The sequence below is a fragment of the Peromyscus leucopus genome, chromosome 22 (genome assembly GCF_004664715.2).
Source record: "Peromyscus leucopus breed LL Stock chromosome 22, UCI_PerLeu_2.1, whole genome shotgun sequence".
Taxonomy (NCBI): Eukaryota; Metazoa; Chordata; class Mammalia; order Rodentia; family Cricetidae; genus Peromyscus; species Peromyscus leucopus.
In genome coordinates, this window is record NC_051081.1 from 48548094 (window position 1) to 48562471 (window position 14378).

Genomic DNA, 14378 nt, shown 5'->3' on the forward strand with positions numbered 1-14378 from the left:
GGAAGTAGAGGACGGGGGTATCACATGATAGACCTAGGCAGCAGATTTACCCTGTCCAGGGCATCAGTGGGGTTGGCCCAAGTTAGAGCAATAACAAGCAGGTACCCAGTCCAATCCCCTGATGACATGTCAGGCCCACATGGCCACCAGCCTGGAGTTTATGTCCCCAGTCACCTCCATCATTAACGAGATGGATTGTGTAAGACAGGGTCTCTCGGGCTGGAGAGATGGCTCAGGGGTTAAGAGCACTGACTGCTCTTCCAGAGGTCCTGAGTTCAATTCCCAGCACCCACATGGTAGCTCACAACCATCTGTAATGAGATCTGGCGCCCTCTCCTGTATACATAATAAATAAATAAATCTTAAAAAAAAAAAAAAAAAAAGACACGGTCTCTCTTTGGAGCCCTGGCTATTCTGGAATTTGCTCTGTAGTCCAGGCTGGCCTTAAACTCCCAGAGATCCACCTGCCTCTGCTTCCCGAGTGCTGGGATTAAAAGTATGGCCACCACACCTGTCTCAGTCAGTGATGAGATCTTGACCCATCTCGGGTTTCTGTGTTGAACAGTTGACACAGCACCAGGAAGAGGAAAAGAAATGGTTTACCTGGGAAAGGGCTATTACAGACTGCAAATGAGCCCCACACTACTAGTAAGGACTCAATGCAGCTGCCAATAACAAAAATCTCCAAATAACCGGTTCAGACCAGATTCAAGTGTGTACGGAATCCAGAGTTGGAAATTCACTCCCTTCAGGGCCCCTACCAGGTGATGCCATGCTTGTCTTGCTCTACCAAGATCACCTCAGAGTCCAAAGACACCCAGCCAGTCCACATACTAGGCAACAGGAAGGGTGAAGACAGGAGGTAGTGCTCCTAGGGTCTGTCCTAGTTAGGGTTTCTATTGCTATGAAGAGACACCCTGACCATGGCAGCTCTTATGAAGAAAACATCTGAGGTGGCTCACAGTTCAGAGGTTCAGTCCATTATCATCATGGTAGGGAGCATGGTAGCGTGCAGTCAGACACAGTACTGACTACATCTTTTTAAAAATTTTTAAAATGTGGGAATTGAACCCAGGTCCTCTGGAAGAGCAGCCAGTGCTCTTAACCACTGAGCCATCTCTTCAGCCGAATGGCTACATTTTGATCAGAAGGCAACAAGAAGTGGTCTGGGGCTGGAGAGATGGCTAAGAGGTTAAGAGCACTGACTGTTCTTCCAGAGGTCCTGAGTTCAATTCCCAGCAACCACATGGTGGCTCACAACCATCTATAATGAGATCTGGTGCCCTCTTCTGGCCTGCAGTCATACATGCTGTATACATAATAAATAAATCTTTAAAAAAAAAAAAAAGAAGTGGTCTGTGACACTGGGCGGTATCTTGCGCATAGGGAATCCCAAAGCCCGCCTCCCCAGTGACACACTTCCTCCAACAATGCCACACCTCCTCCAACAAAGCCACGCCTCCTAATAGTGCCACTCCCTGTGAGCTTATGGAGGCCAGTTACATTCAGACTCCCACAGGGCCCTTCTGCAGGCTCAAACCGACTGTGCTGGCCACTTAACCACAGACTTAGAATGAAATCTTGACGCGGGCACAGCCATGTGCCTGGCTAACACCTAGGAGTTCTGCTCCTGAAGAAGGGGCGGGATAGACAGAGGATGTAGTGCTCATTACAACAGTTAGCAAGCCCTGGCTCTCCCCTTCCAGGGACTAAGGTCTGTAACTAGTTTCAGCCAGTTGGACCTGAGGCGGTTAGAGATTCCAGACCACGCATCTGACAGATAGAAGTGCCACAGTTGGCTCGATGTCTGAACAACGGCATGGAACAGATCCTCTGCCAGTCCCCACGAGCCGTCAAAATGGGTCACATTTTTAGCTGCAATACAGGCTAACCCATCTTAACGAATGTAGGTGGAACGAGAGCACTTTCTGCAGCCCAGAGGGAAAGAATAATCCAGTCCAAACATCCTCATCAAACCAGAGTTTACATAAATCCCTTGGCAAACCTGGAACTCTTGTCAGTTGCCGCTGCTCAACAGGGTTGAAATCGAGGTCATTCAATAAAATGCCAATGAATCCAGTTGCCCTCGGGGAGCATGAATGGAATCCAACCCAAGACCGTGTGATGATTGCCATCTAGTGAGGAATTAATTATTCAGACAGTATTTCCTTTTACCTACATAGATGATGCTCTAAAATAACATGGCATGGATCTTCTTTTTGGTTTTTCGAAATAGTTTCTCTGAGTAGCCCTGGCTGCCCTGGAACTGACTCTAGCTCATGCTGGCCTTGAATTCAGAGATCCGCCTGCCTCTGCCTCCCAAGTGCTGGGATTAAAGAAATGCACCACGATGCCCAGCTTGGCGTGGATTTTCCACAGGCCTTTTCAGATACCAGTTTGGTTAACGAGAGACTCGCCATGTAAGCATAGGACCTCTGTCTATTTGATCCTCAGCACCCCTGTGAAAAGCCTTGTGGTGGGGTCCCCAGGACTCTCTAACCAGCCAGCATAGTCAGTCAGTGAGTCCCTGGCCAATGAGAGAGCCTGTCCCAGAAAACAAGGTGGGCAGCTCCTGAGGTGTGACGCCATTGGTTGTCCTGTGGTCGACTCCCACAGAGAGGGAAGAGGGAGAATGAGTGAGCATCAGTCACTAGGCTGATGAGATAGTCCAACTTCTCGCGAGCATGAAGACCTGTTTGGTCCCCAGTATCCGTATAAAAAGGCTCGATACGGTGGTAAGTGTTCATAATTCTATTGCTAGGAAGGTGAATGTGGGATATCCCTGGGACCTACTGGCTAGCAAGCTTGGATTGCCCAGCAGGTTCTAAGCCAGTTAAAGACCTGATTTCAGAAATAAGGTGGACAGCACGTGAAACATGCCACCCAGAGCTGACCTCTGCCCTCCACAATGCACGTACATGTGTACCTGCAGACACACATACGCCTGAACATGTATGAGTACACACACACACACACACACACACACACACACACACACACAGGCAGCATACTGCTGTGGTTGTTTGACTATGAAATGTTTCCCATAGGCTCTCCTGTTTGAGCACCTTCCCCCGCCCCCCCAGCTGGTGGCACTGTTTGGGAAGGTTGTGGAACCTGAGAGGTGGAGCCTTGCAGGAAAGAAGTTACTGGTCACTAAAAGTGACTCTTGGGGATTTATACCTAGCCTCAATAGTCATGCTGTCTGCTGATCATGGATGTAATGTAACCAACCAGCCTCCTGGTCCTGCTACCATGCCTGTTCCACCATTGTCCACCATAACCCTCAGGAAACTGTAAACCAAAATAAACCATTTTTTCCCCCTAAAGTTGCTTGTGTGGGTTATTTTATGGCAGCAATGAGAAACTGCCTAGGAGCAGTTTTCTGTCTTCCACAACCTCCTGCACAGACTTTGACTGGCAGATCGGTCCATGACACTGGCCCTGGTGAACAGGAACTATCGTCTTACGTAGATGTCTCAGTAAAACATAGACGAGCTGCAGGTTCACAAACGAACCCATCCTTGGGACCAAGTACAGTATCCTTCCATGGGAAACCACAGAGGCAAGTGGACACAAGAAATGAATTACTCAGAAGCCGGAAGGCTGTGGTAGCCAGAAGGGACTTTGTGGTAACACATTCATAAATTCACAAGTGGCTGCAGCAAAGGATATCATAATCCAGGGGTCGAAGGAAAGTCTCCACCTCGCTGGCCCTTGGACCCCAGGAATAGAAGCCATATAAGACCTTGGACCTCTGCTGGGAAAAAAGACTCCTTCCTATAGTTGGTGCTGTAGTCTCTGAAGGGTTCTGACATGTCTAACGTGCTCGTCACTAAGGGGGCCACAGTCAGTTCTGGCACTTCCAAGGGATACCATAGCTGCTACTGTAGCTACCGGCAGAGTCTGGAAAGGATCTGTCATTAACTTCTCTTGCCATAAGAGGGCTGATGGGAGCAGGAACTGGAAAGCGTTCTAGTGCATGCCTTCCAATCTACTCCTGCCAGCTAGTCTCCCAGCTGCAGTCAGCAAGGGAAGCACAGGGGGTGTGCTTTGCAGAGCCCCAGTCCCAGGGCCACGGGTCAGGAAGTAAAAGGGTGAACTTGGACCTGGGAGCCAGTAGAAAATATTTGGCATTCCCTTCCCACTCAAGACGGCTCCACGGAGTGGCAGCCGGCCCTGCCCTTGGCTCACTGCCACAGACACATCTTCCAAATAGAAATGATTGATTTAAATGATAGGATGCCTGTGCAGTTCTTATTCTGGAATCCTGAGTTGGCGTCGGAGTCCAAACTGACACAGACGTGAATTGTCTCTCAGAGATTTTGTTCCCACAGCGTGTTTGGTTGCAGGGACCTGAACTGACAGATCCGTAAGATTCTCTCCAGGAACGCGGCCCCCTGCCTCATCTCATTCGCCTCTGTGACAATCGGTACAAGACTCGGGGATCACGGTATGAGGTTCCTTCATCTTCAGGGTCACCTTGTTCTCTGAATTCCTCTCAGCACGCATGCCCACACGCCCTCCAACCACACTCTCCTAGCCGGCACACCGGTGTCTTCCCGGCAGGGGTGTCTACAAAGGTGGCAACTTCAGCTGTTTACACCGTCCCGGGAGCTCCGTGCCAAGAATGCAAACCCACCGGTCTTGAAGCTGGACTTGCCTCGACGCAGAACCATGGCGGCGCACACGAACGCAGTGGCCGTGCGGTTAGGGAAGTGTGCCCGGGGCATTTTTTGTAGCTTTCCAGTCAGGAAGCACAGCACCTCTCTATCACGCTGTGTAGGTGGAAGCAGAGCCACCATCCATCTGCCCTACGTCAGAGTAGTATCCTGATGCTCTGTGCACGTGTGGCTAGCCCCTGAGGGCAGCTGGAAGGCTAAACTAGTACTCGGAAATCTAAAGAATACACGATTAAAGCCAGGCGGTTGTGGCGCACGCCTTTAATCCCAGCACTCGGGAGGCAGAGTCAGGCGGATCTCTGTGAGTTCGAGACCAGCCTGGGCTACCAAGTGAGCACCAGGAAAGGTGCAAAGCTACGCAGAGAAACCCTGTCTCGAAAAACAAACAAATAAACAAAAAAAAGGAATACACGATTAATGGGGGAGGTGGGGGAGGATTATTTCAGGTTTTCTCAGATGTGTGAGGAATTACTTCTAAGTGTCTGTTGTTGCTTACGGCTCATTTACATGCATAAAGAGGAGAACTGAGTTGGATGCCCAAAGGTTGTCTCACTGGACTCTTTACTGGGTTTTATTCTCCCCAGAGTTAGCTGGCCTCCTTTCAGTGTGCCTCTGTTTCTCTTCGATTGAAAAGTGCACAGATTTCCGAGCTCCGCTCCAGGTCGCATTGCGTTCTGGATGTAGTAAAGTGGCGTCCACGATGGGAATGAGGGTAGGCGAGAAGAAGCCGGGAGCTCTGTGGTATTCACCTCCGTGCATAACAGGTCCAGGCACATAGGGAAGTCGTCTTCACGCTCTGTCATTTCGACGTCTTCATGCGTTGTGAGTAACGCAGCAGCGGTGATGTCGTGTTTCGTTTGCTCGCTTGGGTTGTTTATTACTGTTCATGTGAGGGGAGGTGGTGAGCGCATGCGGGCATGGGTGGGCGTGGGGCTCAGGGGACAACTCTGAGGAGGGAGGATTTCTTCTTCCACCTTTATGTGGGCCTCAGGAATCGAACTCAGGTCTCCAGGCTCGTGCAGCAAGCACCTTTATCTGCTGAACCATCCCGCCACCTTATGGGGCGTTTACCCACCAACCCCACAGCTCCCCAGAGTTTTCTTGAGTTCGAGCAGCAGGAAATATTAGATAGAAGGATTTATTGCGGAGATAAACAGATAAAAAATAAAGGATAGCCTCGAGAGGGCCTGGAACCCATGCCAACGGGCCCCGACTGTCTCTGCCCCAGGGTTTTTTTTGTTTTGTTTTGTTTTGTTTTGTTTTGTTAATTTATTTATTTATGATGTATACAGCAAGTTTGCCTGCAGGCCAGAAGAGGGCACCAGATCTCATTACAGATGTTTGTGAGCCACCATGTGGTTGCTGGGAATTGAACTCAGGACCTCTGGAAGAGCAGTCAGCGCTCTTAACCTCTGAGCTATTTCTCCAGCCCCTGCCCCAGGGTTTTTTATAGAGACGCCAAGGGGCGGAGCAAAAGACCAAGTACAGACCATCTCAGATACCTGCACTCAGGCCCATGGTCCAATCATCCTCTCTATGAGGACCTGCTGGGGAAAGTCACGAGGAACCCGAAAACGGGCTCCCACACCACCTTATATTTTTTGAGACAGGGTCTAACTAAGTAGCCCAGCCTGGCCCTAAACTAAGAGGCAAGCCTCCTGCCTCAACCTCCCAATGGTTGAAATTACAGGCATGAACCTCTATGCTGAGCTACATAACATTCTCGAAAGACCAGAATTACGGACTCACAATGCAGACTGTCGTGTTGTGCCAGGGTACAGGGACAAGAGGAGGGAGCATGGGAAATTGGCTGGTTTGGGATGAGCAGTGCCAGACCTTCGTGATGATGGGAACATCCTGTGTTTCAGCTGCTACACCGTCAGCATCCTGGCTGGGAGACAGGACTGGAATTTTCTGACTGTTTCCTGATGAGGCGATTTGGTAGAGGGTGCACAGGACCTCTCCGTATTAGCTCTCAAAACTACGTGTGACTCTACAATTCCGACAAAATAAAAGATTTAAACAGAGAAAGGAAAAAAAAAAACCTGAAGGTTTCCCTTGTTTTGGTTTTTCTAGACGGGGTTTCTCTGTGTAGCCCTGGCTGTCCTGGAACTCACTCTGTAGACCTGGCTGGCCTCGAACTCACAGAGATCCGCCTGGCTCTGCCCCCCGAGTGTGTGTGCCACATCACCCAGCAGTTTCCGTCATTTCTGATGAGACCCTCTTCCAGGTTCTCAGCCGTGTGGGTCTTCAAACCTCGCTTTGAGACATTGTTCTTACTCTCACGAGAACTGGTGTAATTATTGATTTTTAAAATGGCCACGTCCATCGGTTTCCTGTATAGCAACTGTTCTTTTTTTTTTTTTTCTATTTATTCCAAGTTGACTAAATACAACTGGGTCCGGAGAGAGAGTCCAGTGGGGAGTTCACTCACTGCCAAGTGTGACACCCGAGTTCCATACCCAGCCCCCACAAGGTAGAAAGAGAGAAGTGACTCTTACTCGTTGTTCCCTGGTCGCCACACATGCACCATGGAATGCACATGTGTGGTAAGGACTGACACAACAATAAATAAATAAATAAATAAATAAATAAATAAATAAATAAATAAATAAATAAATAAATAAATAAGTAAATAAATAAGTAAATAAATAAGTAAATAAGTAAACAAATAAGTAAATAAGGTGGATGGGTTTTGTAGGTAGTGTAAAGTACCTCCAATGTAAAAGCATAGTGAGTTCCAGGAAAGGCACAAAGCTACACAGAGAAACTTTGTCTCAGAAGGAAAAAAAAAGATTATTTCATAGCAATGACCTCTCCCCCACTGCACACGGCCACCTCACCAAGGAAGATATCATTTATGAAGATGAACATGTTAAACCGTTCAGAGGCAACCTCCCTCATCTACATCCCTTCATTTCCAGGCCTGGCCCTCTGCTCTTCTTCACACTCGTTTAACTGCTGATCACAGGGTGCTGGCAGAAGATGACGAGGATATGATGATCAGAGACTGATTAATAAGCCTTCAGACGCCCTTCGTAAAGGAGGAGTTGCTTCTGTCTTCTCTCTAACCCGAGAAAGATCAGGAGCCAGGAAGTCAGAGCCCTGGAGAGCAGTTGGGGCAGGCGGCACTTAGCGTCTGGCGTTCAATTTCCCCATTTTATAAAGTGACACAGACCCTGGCTATTTCCTAAATAACTTCTGGTTGAGTTAGGTGATAATATTAGGTTAAATGAAAAGTTGTTTGCTCCTGGTGGAAAAAAAAAAATCAGTCTCCAAAGGAATATTAAAACGCTGCTCTGCTAAGCCTCATTAAATGCATTTCCATCGAACCATGGAAGGGCTTATTCAATCAGAGTCTAATGAATGAAAAGAAATGCCAGGACTCCAGCTGGATGTTGAAAGCAAGGCAAGACACCACTTGCTAGTTTCCCGAAGGAGCCAAATACAGTGTCCAGGACGTGACAAACGTCTCTCAGGTCTTCTACCATCAGCCAAAAATGTGCTCACACCACTCAGCTGTCTGCAGTGAGACTCCACGGCACAGCTGACTTCGAAAATCTCTGTCAGTCTTCCAAACAACTTTATAATCATCTAGAATCAAGTCTTGGTCCCACAGCTTCGCTGAGGCACAGCCAGACTTTGGTGCAGAAAAGTTAGCCTAGAGCTGAGGTAGTAGCTTGTTGAGACAGTGCCTGTTCAGTATGTGTGAGGCCGCGGGTACGATCTTCTGAACCAGAAAAAGACACGAGAAGGAGAGCTGGGTGGAGGTAAACATATCCTGGAAAGCTGGGTGGAGGTAAACATATCCTGTTTGGGCAGGTACCTGTAGCAGTTTCAGGCTACAACACTATCTTACATTCCACAGCTGTTAAAGCCACATCTGCTTACAAATCGCCACCCACACAGATCAGCGCCTTTTTCTGTGGCAGCCACCGAACAGACATGATTCCATCTTCCCACTTTGTCAGGTAAATACCACCATCCTCATTATAGAAATAAAGAGGGGGCGCTGGAGAAATGGCTTAGAGGTTAAGAGCACCGACTGCTCTTCCAGAGGTCCTGAGTTCAATTCCCAGCATCCACATCTGTAATAAGGTCTGGTGCCCTCTTATGGTCATACATGCTGTATACATAGAAAGAAAGAAAGAAAGAAAGAAAGAAAGAAAGAAAGAAAGAAAGAAAGAAAGAAAGAAAGAAAGAAAGAAAGAAAGAAAGAAAGAAAGAAAGAAAGAGGCCGAGGCTCTGGAGTGTGAACAAGGTTTTGCCCAGGTCTCCATGGCAGGGGAAGACAAAACCACAGTGTAGACAGTGTGATACGTGAGCCCACACACACCCTTTGAAAACAAAGGTGACCTCTGGTCAGGCTATATGATTTGAGGCCTTAACACCGTAGAGGAAGCCTTCATTTTCAGACATCCTTCACGAGTTGAGATGAACGTTATCTCTCTAACTGGGATACCAGGGCTGCCCAGCTCATTTCTCTGACCAGTGACCACTTCTTCCATCCTTTAGCAAGTACGTGTGAATATACACGGGATGGTGAGGGCCCATGACAAGAAGAGGTGCGCCTCAACTCAGGGCTGGTTTCTGAGTCTGCTTTTGAATGTCACATGACTGTATGGCATCTGTAAACGCCTGACAGTTTGTGTTTGTTCAATAAGATCAGATACGTAATTTGTAGATAGATGATGGATGGATGGATGGATGGATGGATGGTAGATAGATAGATAGATAGATAGATAGATAGATAGATAGATAGATAGATAGATAGAAGAAAAATTCTTGAGAGATCTATTGTCCATGTGTTTATTTGTGTGTGTGTGTGTGTGTGTGTGTGTGTGTGTGTGTCGTGTTGCGTAAAATGTGCCAGGACAGCTTGTGAGAGTGGGTTCTCTCTTTTTACCATTTGGGTTCTAGGGATTGAATCCAGTTTGTCAGGCTTGGTGTCAGGAGCCTTTACTAGCCGAATCATCTCAACAGCAAGATATTTTGTTATCTGTGTGTGTGTGTGTGTGTGTGTGTGTGTGTGTGTGTATGTGTGTACGTACCTGAGTGAGTGTGTACACATGTGCCTGTGTGCATACAAAGATGCCAGAAGAAGGCTTCAGGTGTCCTCATCACTGCCCACACATTTCTTTGAGGCAGGATCTCTCCCTGAACCTGGGCTTCACATTTTCCTTGCTAATGCTAGAAGCCAAGAAGCCCCAGAACTCCTAACACTTCTGCCTCCTTTGGAACTTGGATTATAGGCATTTGTGAGACACCTGCCTGGTTATCTTGGTCCTGAGACTGGGATCCAAGGTCTAGCCTTTATGATTATATAGCAGTCACTCTTAACTACTGAACCATCTCTCCAGCCTTCCTGGAAAAACCCTTTACACCAGTGGTTCTCAGCCTGTGGGTCATGACTATCAGAAAACATGCATTTCTGATGGTCTTAGGAACCTCCAACATAAATGTATTTTTGTTGCTACTTCACAACTGTAGTTCTGCTACTAAGAGGTATCTCAGTTCCTAAGACCATGAGAAATATGTATTTTCCAATGGTCATGACCCATAAGTTGAGAACTGCTGCTTTACATCTTGATTTCAGGAATCAGAAATGTTTGTATTAATATTCAACTGGGGTATTTGATTTGCATATTTTTTTAAAGATTTATTTATTTATTATGTATACAGTAGTCTGTCTGCACACACCCCTGCAGGCCAGAAGAGGGCACCAGATCTCATTACAGACAGTTGTGAGCCACCATGTGGTTGCTGGGAATTGAACTCAGGACCTTTGGAAGAACAAGCAGTGCTCTTAACCTTTGAGCCATCTCTCCAGCCCTGACTTGCATATTTTAAGTCAATCACAGACACTAATCTGCCACAGGGCCAAGGGGGAGGGGTGTCTTAGGGTTTACTATTGCTGTGAAGAGACACCTTCACCATGGCAACTCTTATAAAGAAAAGATTTAATTGAGGTGGCTCACTTACAGTTTCAGAGGTTCAGTCTATCATCATGGTGGGGACATGGCGGCATGCAGGCAGATGTGGGGCTGGAGCTGAAAGTCCTTACATCTTGACTCAGAGGCAACAGGAAGTTGACTGACACACTGGGCAATATCCTGAATATATGAAACCTCGAAGCCCGCCTCCACAGTGACACACTTCCTCCAACATGGCCACACCCACTCCAACAAAGCCACACCTCCTAATAATGCCACTCCCTATGAGTTTATGGGATTATCTGGAGCCAATTACATTCAGACTACGGGGGGTTGGGGGGGTTAGGTTTAATTCCCAACACCACAAAGAAAAATGTGCAAAGTCTTCATTAATGCTTGAAATATGGTGGGTTTTTTTTTTTTTTTTTTTTTTTTACTTATTAATACCTCACAGCATCTGGGTAGGATTCTCAGAACCTTGTGAAAATAAGCAATACAATTTTTGTTTTTTTTTTAAAGTTAGAGAAACTGGGGCAAAGGCTAAAAAAGGGCAGAAATTAACATGAGTCCCAGAGGGCATCCTGTGCATTTGTCATTCATTACATTTTGTTCTAAAAATAACCCAGCATGGCCACTTTCCTGAAAATGTGGCCGCTGTTTTGGGAACCTCATCTCTTTGTCAGCCTCGGACCGGCTTGTCCCTTCTGTACTTGATCCTTTGGGGCCAGCATCGAGAAAGGTTCCTCCTCTTGGTTCTGTCCTTTGTCAGGTTGCAGGGGTTTCGTTCTTGTTTTTGGTTTTGGTTCTCTTCTGAGAAACTACCTCACACAGCCACTGGGACAATGAAGAGTCACTTGAGCTTTTTCAAACAAACGACCGTGAGGAGCATGTGAGGATCCGCTTGTCGATAGGAGCTGGACCATCTTCTGTGGGCAAGCTCATGTTTCCAATTTGGGACTCGGAGCAATCAGCTGCGGAGCGGCTCATATCCGCTTGACGTCAGCCCTGAGCCTGTGGTATCTTTAGTAGCTCACTGTGCACAGTGACACCAAGGGATGAGCTGTCTCCCGAAAAACAGCTTGTCTGACATATGTTTATGCAGCTACGACTTGGCAAGGATAGCAGAACTCTCCTCTAGAAATTTCTATCCACACCACACACAATGGACAGATCCGAAAGGGGGAGTTTCTGTTTCCTAAGGGCCCTCCCTTTCCTGTGAGGGTCATGTGCTACACCCTGATGTAACCACAACCTGGGCTATACAAACACTGACAACATTCCTTCCATCAGCATTCAAATAGATGAGCCGAACATACAAAAGGAAAAATAAAAGGCCCCAGTGTAGAGCCGAATTCTGTTTTACATAAAATGTCTGCTGTTTTCATTTTGTGCTGCTGTGCAAATGAAAATATTAAATACACCAAGTGCAAAATTCTAAAAAAAAAAAAAATCAATGTTATTTTGCCTTTAATGACTTTGGGACACACACACACACACTTTTATTGTGCACGCACACAAGTGTATCGGGCAGTCACATGAGTCCCCATGCGTGTGTGTGTGTGTGTGTGTGTGTGTGTGTGTGTGTGTGTGCATCTGTGTTGAAGCCACAGGAAGACCTCAGGTATCATTCCTCAGGATGCTCTCCACTTTGCATTTTGAGAGAGTCTATCTCCCACTGAGCTGGGGCTCCAAGGCTCATCTGTGTTCACTGGCTTCCAGGCCCCGGATCTGATCTCCCTGTCCTCGCCTCCTCAGCAGTGCGATCACAAGAGGAGACTGTACCTAGCTTCTGCACTGTGTTGGGGACTGAACCCAAATCCTTCTACTCCTGTAGAAAGCACTTCATCTACTGAGATGCTCCCCAACCTCATCACTTTTTTTTTTAAATTGGTTTTTGGTTTTTCAAGACAGGGTTTCTCTGGGTAGCTCTGTAGACCCGGCTGGCCTCGAACTCACAGAGATCCGCCTGGCTCTGCCTCCCGAGTGCTGGGATTAAAGGCGTGCGCCGCCACCGCCCGGCCCTCATCACTTTTTAAAACTCCTCTTTATAGGACTGGAGAGACAGCCCTGTATTGGACATGTTTTGCTTCCCCATCAGCCTCTGCTCCTTAAGCTTCTCAGAGACGAGGACTCAGTCTGCCTCGGTCTCTTGTTTTATCTAGAAAGTCTAAAACAATGTCTGTGATGGAGAGACTGCACCTCACCATCATGTCTGCCACGATGTTTACTGGACAGATGAACTGGATGCGTTCACACACTAGCATAGAGAACTCAGGGCAAGCCAGGCCAGTGAGACCGCTCAGCAGTTGAAGCTGTTCGCTGCCAAGCCTGACAAATTGAGTTTGGTCCCCAGAACCCACATAGTAGAAGCGGGAAATTCCATGCTGTCCACTGTCTTAGTCAGGGTTTCTATTGCTGTGAAGAGACACCATGACCACAGCAATTCAAATCATGGAACACATCTAATTGGGGCTGGCTTACAGTTTCAGAGGTGGAGCCCATTATACAGAGTGGGGGCATGGCAGCGTGCAGGCAGACATGGTGCTGGAGAAGGAGCTGAGAGTTCTACATTGGGATCCAAAGGCAACAGGAAGTGGTCTGAGACACTGGGCATAGCTGGAGCATAGGAGACCTCAAAGCCCGCCCCTACAGTGACGCACTTCCTCCAACAAGGCCACACCTCCTAATAGTGCCACTCCTGTAGGGGCCATTTTCTTTCAAACCACCACATCCTCTGACCTCAGCATGTGCAACATGGTACTAGTACACACACACACACACACACACACACACACACACACACATTAAATAAATATATGTAAGAAAAAAAAAACCAGAACAACAACAATAAAAACCAGCAATGGGACAATAAGGAATTTATTAGATGGACCACAGCAAGGACACCCATGGTTTCCCACAGGGTTTGTGTCTAGGCAGTTTCAGCTGTGATGAGTTTAGCAAAGGGCTACACAGCTCACAAAGGAGAGAGGACTCACATTTTTTTAAATGTTTTCATGCCAGGAATGCACTGTGTCTTCGTTTCCTTTCCTGTTGCTGTGATAAAGCAACTCAAGGGCAAAAGGGGTTATTGTAAATCGCAGATCGAGGTACAGTCCGTCGGGCTGAGGAAATCAAAGCCTCGGGAGCTCAAAGCACCTGTCAGGTCGAACCCACAATCAGAAAACAAGGGGGGGAGCTGGGCATGGTGGGGCACTCCTTTAACCCCAACACTCGGGAGGCAGGGGCAGTTGGATCTCTGTGAGTTCCAGGCCAGCCAGGTCTGCATGGTGAGTTCTAGAACTGCCAGAACTAAATAGAGACCATGTTAGAAAGAAAGAAAGAGAGAGAGAGAGGTGGGGGGAGGGAGAGAGAGAGAGAGAGAGAGAGAGAGAGAGAGAGAGAGAGAGAAACAAAGAGGGACTAATGCTGTGGGATGGTCTTTCTGTACACTCTGAATATGTGTTGCTATGACTGGTTAATAAAGAAGCTGCTCTGGCCTATGATAAGTCAGGTTATAGCTAGACGGGAAATCCAAGAGAGAGACAAGAAGAAAGGCAGAGGCAAGGAGATGCCAGCCCACCGCCCAAAAAGCAACAGCCATGTGGCAAAACAGAGATTAACAGAAATGCGTTAATTTAAGATGATACAGCTGGCCAGCAAGAGGCCTGCCATAGGTTGGTAAGTAATATTAAGCCTCTGAGTGGTTATTTTATAAGTGGCTGTGGACTGCAGGGTTGGATGGGACTGGAGAAACTTTCAGCTACAA